The 12021-nt window shown below is 39.8% G+C and overlaps 1 protein-coding gene across 1 annotated transcript in view; it reads right to left on the bottom strand.

Annotated features, from left to right (window-relative positions):
• The window catches only part of LOC126215300 (acetylcholine receptor subunit alpha-like), a 586475-nt gene that overhangs the window by 438470 nt on the left and 135984 nt on the right, over window positions 1-12021 (bottom strand). The window lies entirely within an intron of this gene.

Here is a 12021-nt window from a genome sequence, read left to right as displayed (position 1 = left end):
TCCATTTCTGTAATCTGTAACACCTGAGGGTATAATTACATTAATCCTCAGGGGGGTACACACTTACTTTGTGTACCATGTGTGTGGCAAGCACAAGGAGCCCTAGCTAATATGGTATTTGCTTATACAACTTTACACATCGTTACCATATTTCTCTAACACAGAATTACACAGCTATCTGATTATTTAACAGAGAAACAAAATTTTTTTTACTACATCAGTGACACATGTTTACGCAATTACACAGTTGGGTAACTTCACATTTATGAAATTGTATTTTGTATGTACTTTGTGAACTCTTCATATTTTTTCAGAATCATTTTGATACTACGAGAGCTTTGAATGATGTTTTTGGTATGGGTCATGATATTTAAAGTACGTTTGAGGTGGATGACACTGTTTAAATGAGCAGAGAATTTTTTTAGGTTTTGACATTATTGCAGAAAGCTACGACGTTTTTGAGATTTGACTGAGGTGTTATGATGTTATTTTTACGACGACGATGTGTATTATGCTGCTGAGGTATGTTTATGGTCAATAAGCTGATGCTATATGAGGAATTTGATTATGCTGCGTATCTGTTATGATGAAATATTGAAGAAGTGTCGACGAATATTTATATGTGTAATAAGGTAAGGAGTAATGAATAATGGTTAGGGACTCTGACTTGTGAAAAAGGATGTTGGAAACCAAGAATCGTACTTTAAGAGTTATGAAATGTGTGTAAATGCGTGAATGGATCACAATGCTGGCGAAAATTTTTTTTTACACTGTTATATTCATAAGATTTTATATCTACACATTTGCAACGCAAATTCTCGACCCGTGAAATTTTGTATATGAGACTGCCACTGTAGTGCCAACTGGTGTTGTAAATACTTCGCTAAGAAAGTTAAGTGACCACCTGCAAGTAATGTGTCGTGGTCACCCAGCTGGGCGACAGTCGCCTGGAAAAAAGCCATTACTGTGTGCCTTTCAGAGGCACAGGTGGAGAAAAAAAAGGGAGGTCATTATCCTCGCTATTGACATTCCTTTGTAGAAAGCATCGCAAATACGACTCGCTCAAACTTGAAAACATATGATTATAGTGGAGCTCTTAATTTATGATATTTACTAAAATGCCTAATGAAACGATGAGAAACATTTCACGGCTATTGTCTTTCTAGTTGAGAGAAATGCCATATGGCTTGCTTTATGTATTTATTAACTAATTTTGTTTAATATCTAGTTTCTAGCTGCACTTCAACGTTGGTTAAAATAAAATTTTATAGATGTACTAATATAAATATTTTCTGTCTACAGATCGAGTAAATAATATTTTTTTTTTCAAAAAATGAGGGAGCACAAAAAGACATTTCCCTTCACAGGAACTGCATTCATAATTTTCTTTTCAAGTACTTGGTAATTTATTTTGTAGAATAAGTTGTGGTGCACCACTTTAATGACATAGATATTGAGATGTGATTATACATTTCCCTTATCTGCGTTGTTGTCTTTAGTGTACTATTTTTTCTGCTTGAGCTTTGTCATGTTTAGATATAAGTTATTGCATTTGCTGCTGCTGTTTGCCAGGCATAGTGCTACTAAATTTCACTTTGTATTACTCTGTTAAGCCAGTTTTACTACGAATTTATTTTTCTTGTTTGCTGCGCATTGCCTTATATTAGTTGTAATATTGCATTTGCTTTGCTAATTTATGCTGCTTGCTTTACCATTTGTATTTTTTATCATTGCTGTTTGTGTTAATTGTTTTGTGCTGCTGCATTGCCTCGTTCCTTAGTTCAGTATCTGAGCTCAGTAGATTTAAGTTAACTTCAGATAAGGTAGGCTATATAAGAGAACGAGTTATACTGAATTGGAAGAAATGCATTGAGAAGCTATAAGAAAATGGTTTGGCCAAAAAAGTAGTGTACAGTGGAGAAAAACTCTTTTTGAAAGCGGATGTGAACAGAATACAGAAAGCCTGCTTGGATAGGATTTTTTTGGTGGAAACAAATGTTGAAATAAGAGGAAAGCTCTACGGAAGGAAGTTTTGGGTCGGACTGCAGTACCAAATGTCACACTGAAAACAAACCCTGTCCTGTACTTCTGTGTCATTATGCTATGTGTATTTGTCTTTTTCCTGTCTTTATGTGTTTAGCTAATAAGAGTTATGTTGTAGAATTTTTCTAATAATATGTTATTTACTTTGTAAAGATGTTTAGACATTATTTATTCTGTTTTGTTGTAATGCTCATGTGTGAAGTTGATGTTTCAAAAGTTATTCTGATATTTTTTCATAATTCCTGTAACACTGATGTATATGTTTATTTATATTCTTTTGTAAAGTTTGTGTTACTACAAATGTTATCTGTATTGTTATGTTCTTTAATGATGTATTTTGTACCTTTGTAATTGTATTCTTATGTTATAAAATTGTAATTGACACCAGTTCATCAAATTAAGTAACTTGTAAGTTCCATTTCACTGCACACGTTTCTGTTGGTCATAGTATTTGGACAATATGTGAGAAGTAGGGATTGTTAGTGTTTGCACGTGTGTTAATAATACAGCAAGGGACTGGATAACAGCATTGCTGGTTCTGAGGACAATTCCAAAAACTTTGTGAGTGCACAAGTGGTGGTTATGGACTTGCTACATTATCTGCAAGACTCTTCAATGGTGATTGTGCACCTGCATAGTCACAACAGATGGCTGCTGGCCATCTCTACAAGGACTACAGTGGGTCTGCATCTTTGATGACCCACCAGTACCATTATTTCTACAAGGACTACAGTGGGTCTGCTCTGTGATGACCTACCTACCAATATTCTTCAAAACGTCGAATGACTCTGCTGTGGGTTTGCTCTGTTGTGGCCCATTACCTGTCAGCATGTCAAGAGTCAGCACTGTCTTTCCGTTGGAAGGACAACACTTCTTTTTCAAGACTGCATGTAAATCGACTACTTCCGTGTGCATTCTCTTTTACTGCTCAGACTTTGAGAAAAAAAACACTGCAATTTTACTGTGATGAATGATCAGGACTGTCTTTATGGACTGTGAGAAAATTTTAGCTTTTGACCAACATTGTATTAATAAGTGTGTGCATTTGATATCTTTGTTATTGTAATTATGAAAAATTTTTTTCAAATCATTATTGGCCACTGCCCAAAACAATTTGTAAAATTTTTTGTGGGGAGCATGGGGGCTATGTATGTAGGCTGTTTGTTTTCTTATTGGCAACGTTACGTAGCGCTCTGTATGAAAATCACTGGCTGTGCTGTGTGCAGTCTGTGGCTAGTTTGCATTGTTGTCTGCCATCGTAGTGTTGGGCAGCGGCAGCTGGATGTGAACAGCGCGTAGCGTTGCGCAGTTGGAGGTGAGCCGCCAGCAGTGGTGGATGTGGGGAGAGAGATGGCGGAGTTTTGAAATTTGTAAGACTGGATGTCATGAACTGCTATATATATTATGACTATTAAGGTAAATACATTGTTTGTTCTCTATTAAAATCTTTCATTTGCTAACTGTGCCTATCAGTAGTTAGTGCCTTCCGTAGTTTGAATCTTTTATTTAGCTGGCAGTAGTGGCGCTCGCTGTATTGCAGTAGTTCGAGTAACGAAGATTTTTGTGAGGTAAGTGATTTGTGTAGGGTATAGGTTAATGTTAGTCAGGGCCATTCTTTTGTAGGGATTATTGAAAGTCAGATTGCGTTGCGCTAAAAAATATTGTGTGTCAGTAATTTTTCAAAGGGGACGTTTCAGTGTCCTTTCACGTTTCGCTAGTACAGTGAACGTAGGGATGTTCAGGAGTGTGGAAATCTTGCGTACAGACGTATAAGTGACATCCAGTCACCTGACGACGTTCGAAGTCCGTGAGTACAGCCTTGTTCCACATTCTGCTCTCTCACGATGTCTGATGACTACTGAGGTCGCTGATATGGATTACCTGGCAGTAGGTGGCAGTACAATGCACCTAATATGAAAAATGTATGTTTTCCGAGGTGTTCGGATGTTTTTGTTCACATAGCGCTTCTGTGTAGGAAAGATCATCCGGTTGATGGAAATTTCGATTTTATTGATTTTATACACTTAAGCACCAAAGAAACTGCTATAGGCGTATTCAAATACAGAGATATGTAAACAGGCAGAGTACGGCGCTGCGGTATACAACGGCTGTATAAGACAACAAGTGTCTGGCGCAGTTGTTAGATCGGTTTCTGCTGTTACAAGGGCAGGTTATCAAGATCTATGTGAGTCTGAACGTGGTATTATAACAAGCGCACAAGCGATGGGACACAGCAACTCCAGGTAGCGATGAAGTCGGGGTTTTCCCGTACGACCATTTCACGAGTGTACAGTGAATATCAGGAAACCGGTAAAACATCAAATCTCCGACTTCACAGCGGCAGCAACAAAATCCTGAAAAAACAGGACCAACGACGACTGAAGAGAATCACTCGACGTGTGACAAGCGCAAGCCTTCCGCAAATTGCTTCAGATTTCATTGCCGGGCCAACAACAAGTGTCAGCGTGTGAAGCATTCAATGAAACATCATCGATGTGAACTTACGGAGCCGAAGGCCCACTCGTGTACCCTTGACTGCACGACACAAAGCTATAAGCCTCGCCTGGGCCCGTCAACACCGATATTGGACTGATGATGAGTGGAAACATTTTGCCTGGTCGGACGAGTCTCGTTTCAAATTGTATCGATCGGATGGTCGAGTACGGGTGTGAAGACAACCTCACGAATTCATGGACAAGTGGAGTCTCTGTAATGGTGAGGGGCGTGTGCAGTCGGAGTGATATGGGCTCCATGATACGTCTAGATACGACTCTGTGAAGTGTCACGTACGTAAGCATCCTGTGTCCATTGTGCATTCGACGGACCTGGGCAATTCCAGCAGGACAATGCGACAACCCACACGTCAAGAATTGCTACAGAGTGGTTCCAGGGACACTCTTCTGAGTTTAAACACTTCCGCTGGCCAACAACTGCCCATACATGGACATTATTGAGCATATCTGGGATGTCTTGAGCAACGTGCTGTCGAGAAGACATCTCCACCCTCTCGTAGTCTTACGGATTTATGGAGGTCGCTGCAGGATTCACGGAGTCAGTTCCCTCCAGCACTACTTCAGACATTAGTCGAGTCCATGACACGTCCTTCTGCGTGCTCGTGGGGGCCCTACACGATATTAGGCAGGTGTACCAGTTTCTTTGAGTTTTCAGTTTATATTTAGTCTGTTTTTCTCTTTTTGCCTATGTCGTATGCAACGCTTTTGACACGAATGAATAAATAAATATAAATGGAAGTAGAAACTTGGGAAAGTCGTCTGCTCTAGGTGTCCCTCCTAGAAGCTCCTCTCTGTGGCGAGAGCAGCAGCAGCAGCAGGCGGAGCTGGTCCAGCAGTCCTCCCTGCCAGTGAAAGCGCGCCCACGTTTCTGAAGGAGGAACTCACACAGCCCAGCTTGTTGAAATCTGCCAGTACCCAGCATTCAACAGAAATACGGCGTGGCTCCTCGTTGCCTCGCAACTTAGTCTCCTTCCGCCACACTCGAGTCTGTGTCTCAGAGTAACATTTTACTCTCGACTGAAATCGAAAATCATTTACTCAGCGTGCCACAAAACACGCCTACCTTTCGATTCCGTTCAATCTTCAAACGCTCCACGACGCTAGCTTTCAGGTGGATAAACCTGGAGTAGTGGTGTACCCCGTACCGCTCCATAACAGTCTTGAAATGTTCATTGTAAAACTCACCACCGTGATCGGTTTGAAGATTGTCCGGGCATCGATTCGTTTCTGTCTGCAGCAAACGCTCAAAAACTACAGCAACATCTCTACCCGTTTTAGTTTTCACAGGTAATGCCCATGCGAATTTAGAGTATATATCAATAACCATTAAATGTATTTGAATGCATTATTCTCATGTGAATATTGATTCATATCTACCAGATCGGCTTGCCACAAGTCATCGTAACATGCCTGCGAGGGTACGTTTTGCGTGCTGGCATGTGTAGTTCTCGAACTACCGTCTCCATAGTCATTCGATGATACCTCTCTCTCGAAGCTCAGAGATTATCGAAACACACTCTTTCGAATGAGCTGTATTGCCCGCAGCAGCTGAAGCCATCAACAGTCGAAATCTATTAGTTCATCCGGCTCATCGTAATATATATACTGCGGGAGCTGATTGCTCACTCCTTTATGCTGGAAGTCTACACCCTCACCAATGCTTTTAGGTTGCTCATTCAGTACAGTTTGTATAATGATTGTGTATTTACAGTTTTTCGGGTTTCTCAGTGTTCCGTTAGGATTTTTACACAGCTCAGTCAATTGTAGTATTTCACCATACACTTTGCGATCATTGGTAGAGTATTTTAAGTTTTTTGAGGGCCTTAGGAAGATTAAATTCATTACGCCAGGTGTTCTTTTAAACTCTGTATCCCCGATGCGTATTGTGCTATCGGATAAACATATAGTTTGAGAGCCTAGCACGTACTGTCTCTCCCTGCTGACACCAAATGTTCTATCTATCCTACCCCCACCCCCCCACCCCCCTTCCTAGTTGGTGAATTCTGCTATTGGATCATTATCACGCGAAGCCATGTTACTCATAGATTCGGTAACAGGTTTAAAAGTTTCTCTTAGTGTTTGCTCGCGATCCATATGTCCCAACCTCAGCAAATGTAATTTCTCTCCAACTGCTTTGCGCGCCTGAATGACTTTGTGCTTTGTCGACATCTTGGAGCATACTAATCAGAGCTCTGCATATCACGTGGTTTTATATATTCTTTGTTGTTGTTCTTCTTGTTTCCTACACCTCCTTCTTCAATAACAACAACCTCAGCTTCTATCTTCCCCTCAATTGCACCAATTCTATTCTCTAGCCTATTTTGGCTAAGCGCAAGAAGTTTCTGAGTGTCCTTTAATTCCCTGACAACCTTACCGAGTCTTCCCTCAAGATTCTTAAATTTCATACCAGTGTACATGCGAGCATTCTGCCCATGCACACCTAACCTCTGAGACTGAGCGTCCGCCATGCGTGCAAATTTGTCCATGGTGTAGTGTCTACTGACGCATTCAGCTATTTTGTACGTTTACATATGGAGAAACTCTTGGAAGTTCCGGCTGTACGTACCGTCATTCAAATTGCGATTTTTATCAATAACGAGAAATCCGTATTGTGAGTGGTTCCAACAGATTAGATTAGATTAGTACTTGTTCCATAGATCATGAATACGACACTTCGTAATGATGTGGAACGTGTCAGGTTAATAAAAGATGTGTATACAAGATATTACATTACACAAAATATTACATAACAATCAATATTTTAATTTTTATTTATTTATTTATTTATTTTTGTGTGGGGGTAGGGAAATTACCCACTTACTACATCCAAAAATTCATGTAATGAGTAGAAGGAGTTGCCATTAATAAATTCTTTTCATTTCCTTTTAAATGCTATATGGCTATGTGTCAGACTTTTGATGCTATTAGGTAAGTTACCAAAGACTTTTGTGGCAGCATAATTTACCCCCTTCTGAGTTTAAGTTAGATTTAACCTTGAGCAGTGAAGATCATCCTTTCTCCTAGTGTTGTAGCCATGTACACTGCTATTACTTTTGAATTCGTTCGCATTGTTAACAACAAATTTCATAAGTGACTATATATATTGTGAAGCTACAGTGAAGATTTCTAGCTCTTTAAATAAGTGTCTGCAGGATGATCTTGGATGACCTCCAGCAATTATTCTGATTACACGCTTTTGTGCAATGAACACTCTTTTACTCAACCCCAGAATATGATGCCATACAAAAGCAGAGAATGAAAATAGGCGTGGTAAGCTAATTTACTCAGATGTATATCGCCAAAATTTGCACTGACCCTAATAGCATAAGTAGCTGAACTCAAACGTTTCAGCAGATCCTCAGTGTGTTTTTTTTTTCAGTTCAACCCCTCATCAATGGATAAACCTAGATATTTTGAATATTCTACCTTAGGTACCTATTTCTGATCGAAGTCTATATGTATTAATGGTGTCATTCTATTTACTGTGTGGAACTGTATATACTGTGTTTTGTCAAAGTTTAATGAGAGCCCATTTGCGGAGAACCACATAATGATTTTCTGAAAAACATCATTTACAATTTCACCAGTTAATTCTTGACTGTTGGGTGTGATAGCTATACTTGTAACATCGGAAAAAAGTACCAGCTTTGCATATTCGTGAATAGAGAATGGCAAGTCATTAATATATATTAAGAACAGCAGAGGACCCAAGACCGAACCTTGCGGCACCCCATTCTTGATTGTTCCCCAGTTTGAGAAATTACCAGTTTTTTGCATATGATGTGAACTGTTTATTTCAACTTTCTGCACCCTTCAAGTTAGGTATGATTTAAACATTTGAGCACTGTCCCATTCATGCCACAGTACTTGAGCTTATCTAGAAGTATTCCGTGATTTACACAATCAAAAGCCTTTGATAGATCACAAAAAATCCCAACGGGTGACTCCCGGTTACTCAGAGCATTTAATATTTCATTAGTGAAAGTATATATAGCAATTTCCATTGAAAAACCCTTCTGGAAACCAAACTGACATTTTGTTAAAACTTTATTTTTACAAAGGTGTGAAGCTACTCTACAATACATTACTTTTTCAAGAATTTTGGATAAGGCAATCAGAAGAGAGATTGGGCGGTAGGTGTTGACATCAGACGTATCCCCTTTTTTATGCAGTGGCTTAACAATGGCAAACTTCAGTCTACCTGGGAAAATACCCTGCTTCAGAGAGCTATTACATATGTGGCTAAGAATCCCACTTATTTCTTGGGAACAAGCTTTTATTATCCTGCTGGAAATGCCATCAATTCCATGTGAGCTTTTATTTTTGAGAGAGTTTATTATCTTCCTAATTTCAGAAGGAGAGTTGGGTGGAATTTCAATTGTGTCAAATTGCGTGGGTGAGGCCTCTTCCATTAACTGCCTTGCTTCTTCTAATGAACATTTAGATCCTATTTTCTCTACAACATTTAAAAAATGATTATTCAAAATGTTTTCGACTTCCGGCTTGTCATTTATCAAGTTTCCATTCGCTTTGATGGTGATGCCATCATCCTGCACTCTTGGTTGACCTGTCTCCCATGTAATAATATTCCAAATTGTTTTGATTTTGTTATCAGAGGTATTAATCTCAGACATGATGCACATAATTCTGGATTTTTTAATAACCTTTCTTGATGTAGCACAGCAGTTTTTATAATATTTGGCTGTTTCTGGGTCATTACTCTTTCTTGTTGTTAGATACAGTTCCCCTTTGTGGTTACAAGAAATTTTTATTCCTTTAGTAAGCCAAGGTTTTTTGCATGGTTTCTTATAATTAGATTTAATTACTTTCTTGGGGAAACAGTTTTCAAATTCTCTTACAAGTGTATCATGAAATAAGTTATATTTTAAATTAGCATCGGGTTCCTTGTACACCTCATCCCAGTCTAACTGCTGAAGATTTCCTCTGAAATTGAATTGAATTGAACGCACAACTTTGGAGGGTAGTTTTGAATTACTGAATGGAGCTATGTCATATACTGTAACTAGCTGATCATCATGATCAGAAAGCCCATTCTCAACAGGACAAGAATTTATGTTTTTAAACCTATCATGGTCTATAAAAGTGTTATCTATGAATGTGTTGCTCTCCTTTATCTTTACAAATTCATCGTATGACATGTCAGTCCCTACATGAGCCTGGTAAATGTATTTTAAATTGAGATTGTCTTGTTTGAAGGTTATAATGAGGTTGGTGTTATCCCACACCAACTGTTTTGGGATCCTGGTATATGTCTGACTCAGATAAAATACGTAACCACCCATATGACGACCAAAGCAGAAATATCTACGGATTTGATCCTGCTTTTCAACAACCACATCGTCAAATACGAAGACAGTGTTAGGCTTTACCTCCGACATTGTATTGGAGCACTACAGAACTGTTTCTTTCTTCCCACTCAAATGCAATAACTTACATTTTCTTACACTTAGAGCAATCTGCCATTGCAAATTTTGTCCAAGTCGTCCTGCATCGTCCTACAGTCACTCAATGACGACAGCTTTCCGTACACCACAGCATCGTCAGCAAAGAACCACAGAATGCTGCCCCCCTAGAGTTCTATGACACTCTTGTCTCTGGTGAGGACAACGTACTGGGTTCTGTTACTCAAGACGTATACGAGCCACTCTCATATCTGGGAACCTATTCTGTATAGTCGTATCTTCGTTAACAGTCTGCAGTGGAGCATCGTGTCAAAAGCTTTCCGGAAATCTAGGAATATGGAACCTTGCTGTTGCCCTTCACCGATGGGTGGCAGAATATGGCGTGAGAAAAGGGCAAGCTGAGTTTCGCACGAGCGATGCTTTCTCAACCCGCCTCAATATAACTGGAAGTGGCTCTCGTGAAGCACCTCGCTGGAATCTGGAGCACACTCCCGAAAACACTCTCCAGGCAGTGTCTCGGTAAAGCGCCAGAGTGCAGTCATACTCCAGTGCGCACTGATACTATGTTCTCCACTATTTACTCCACGTAATGTGTGACGTGAAACGGAGTTCTGTTGTGGCAAGAACTGCACGGCGGACCCGCTTCGCCCGTCTCTCACCGCTGCTAGCAAACGCCCGCTCGCTGCGAGCCTTAGGCGTGCAGCTGTTCGTTTGGACCGCAGAGTGTGTTATCTGCGGTGCTGAGAAGCGTAGGCTGTACTCTCCGCATCGTCTGATGACAGTCGTAGTGATTTCTTCGCCACAGAAACTGTGGTTACTGACGAGGAGAAGGAAGAGGAGGAAGCGCGTGCACAACGCCTACACTACGGATGCTGTCACCACTTCTACGAGGCACTCAAAACATTTGCGGAGCACTCTTTCAGGCAGTTACGAATGTCACCACAAACCTTCCAAAACAAACTTCCAATATATTTTTAATATTGCCCGTCACGAAATAGCGAAACAGATGAAGATTCGGTCCAACGTTCTTGGTGCAGTTTCTTTGGAGGTGGGAGTGGTATCCTCTCTGCGATAATATCTCATCAGTTTTTATTTATATCTACTTTATGTGGTAAATGTACCACGTCTAGATTTTTGCCCCGACAGTAGAAAGGCTACATTAGGTGAAAAAGTGGTACTAACTTGAAAAGAATATTGTACTTAATTGTTATTGACATACCCCGCTTAATTTCTGCTTTAGATGTCAGTGAATTACAGGTCTTTAAGAATTATCACAGTAACAATAATGTAAGGTTACAAGTGACGCCTTATGAGTGTATGGTGTTCCGAGGTAGCAGCACATTGAGGATCTCTCGGTATCTATACAACTGATTTTAGACAAACGACCTGTACTGTTATACTGGCGGTTAAAAGGTTTTCTTATTTCATTGTTTTCGTATTATATCTTGCGTGTTATGGATATATATGCGGTTTCAAAGCAACTACAGATTGAAGGTCTCTCAAAAATCCGTTATTTTTGGTACGATTTGTTATAATTAAATGTCTATCAATAACATATTAACGATTGAAGGCTTCATGAGGTGGTACCATCAAAGACATTCTGGTTCGTCACACAAGGGTAGCGCAGTGGAGTGGACATAGACACCCAGTTACGAGGTTAGTTGCACCTGGTATTACAACACAGCACACGCACACGCACTCACATTATGTAAAAAAATGTAACAGTTACATGGCATTACCTACTTGCAGTAGGATAGCTTGGACTCCCTTGTTTCTTGTGTAAGGTCTTGCATTTCACGCAAGATTCTACTACTGAATACAAACAACAGTCAAATAAGAATGTCCTTAAAGTTGTAGAAAAAGTGAGAATGGCAAAATTTATTTAATATTTTGCAAATTTGTATCGCACTGTTTGTAATCAAACTTTTATAAGCCGATGTCCTTACTGACTGCACGGTGTACTTTCCTTTCGGGAACAACACGACTAGAGTATCGTGAAGGTTGTAACTGTGTGCTTCCATAGAGCTAACGTGCGAATTGTA

Source organism: Schistocerca nitens, chromosome 12, assembly GCF_023898315.1.
Source record: "Schistocerca nitens isolate TAMUIC-IGC-003100 chromosome 12, iqSchNite1.1, whole genome shotgun sequence".
Lineage (NCBI taxonomy): Eukaryota > Metazoa > Arthropoda > Insecta > Orthoptera > Acrididae > Schistocerca > Schistocerca nitens.
The sequence above is the reverse complement of the archived record's forward strand: the minus strand, read 5'-3'. Positions and strand labels throughout refer to the sequence as shown.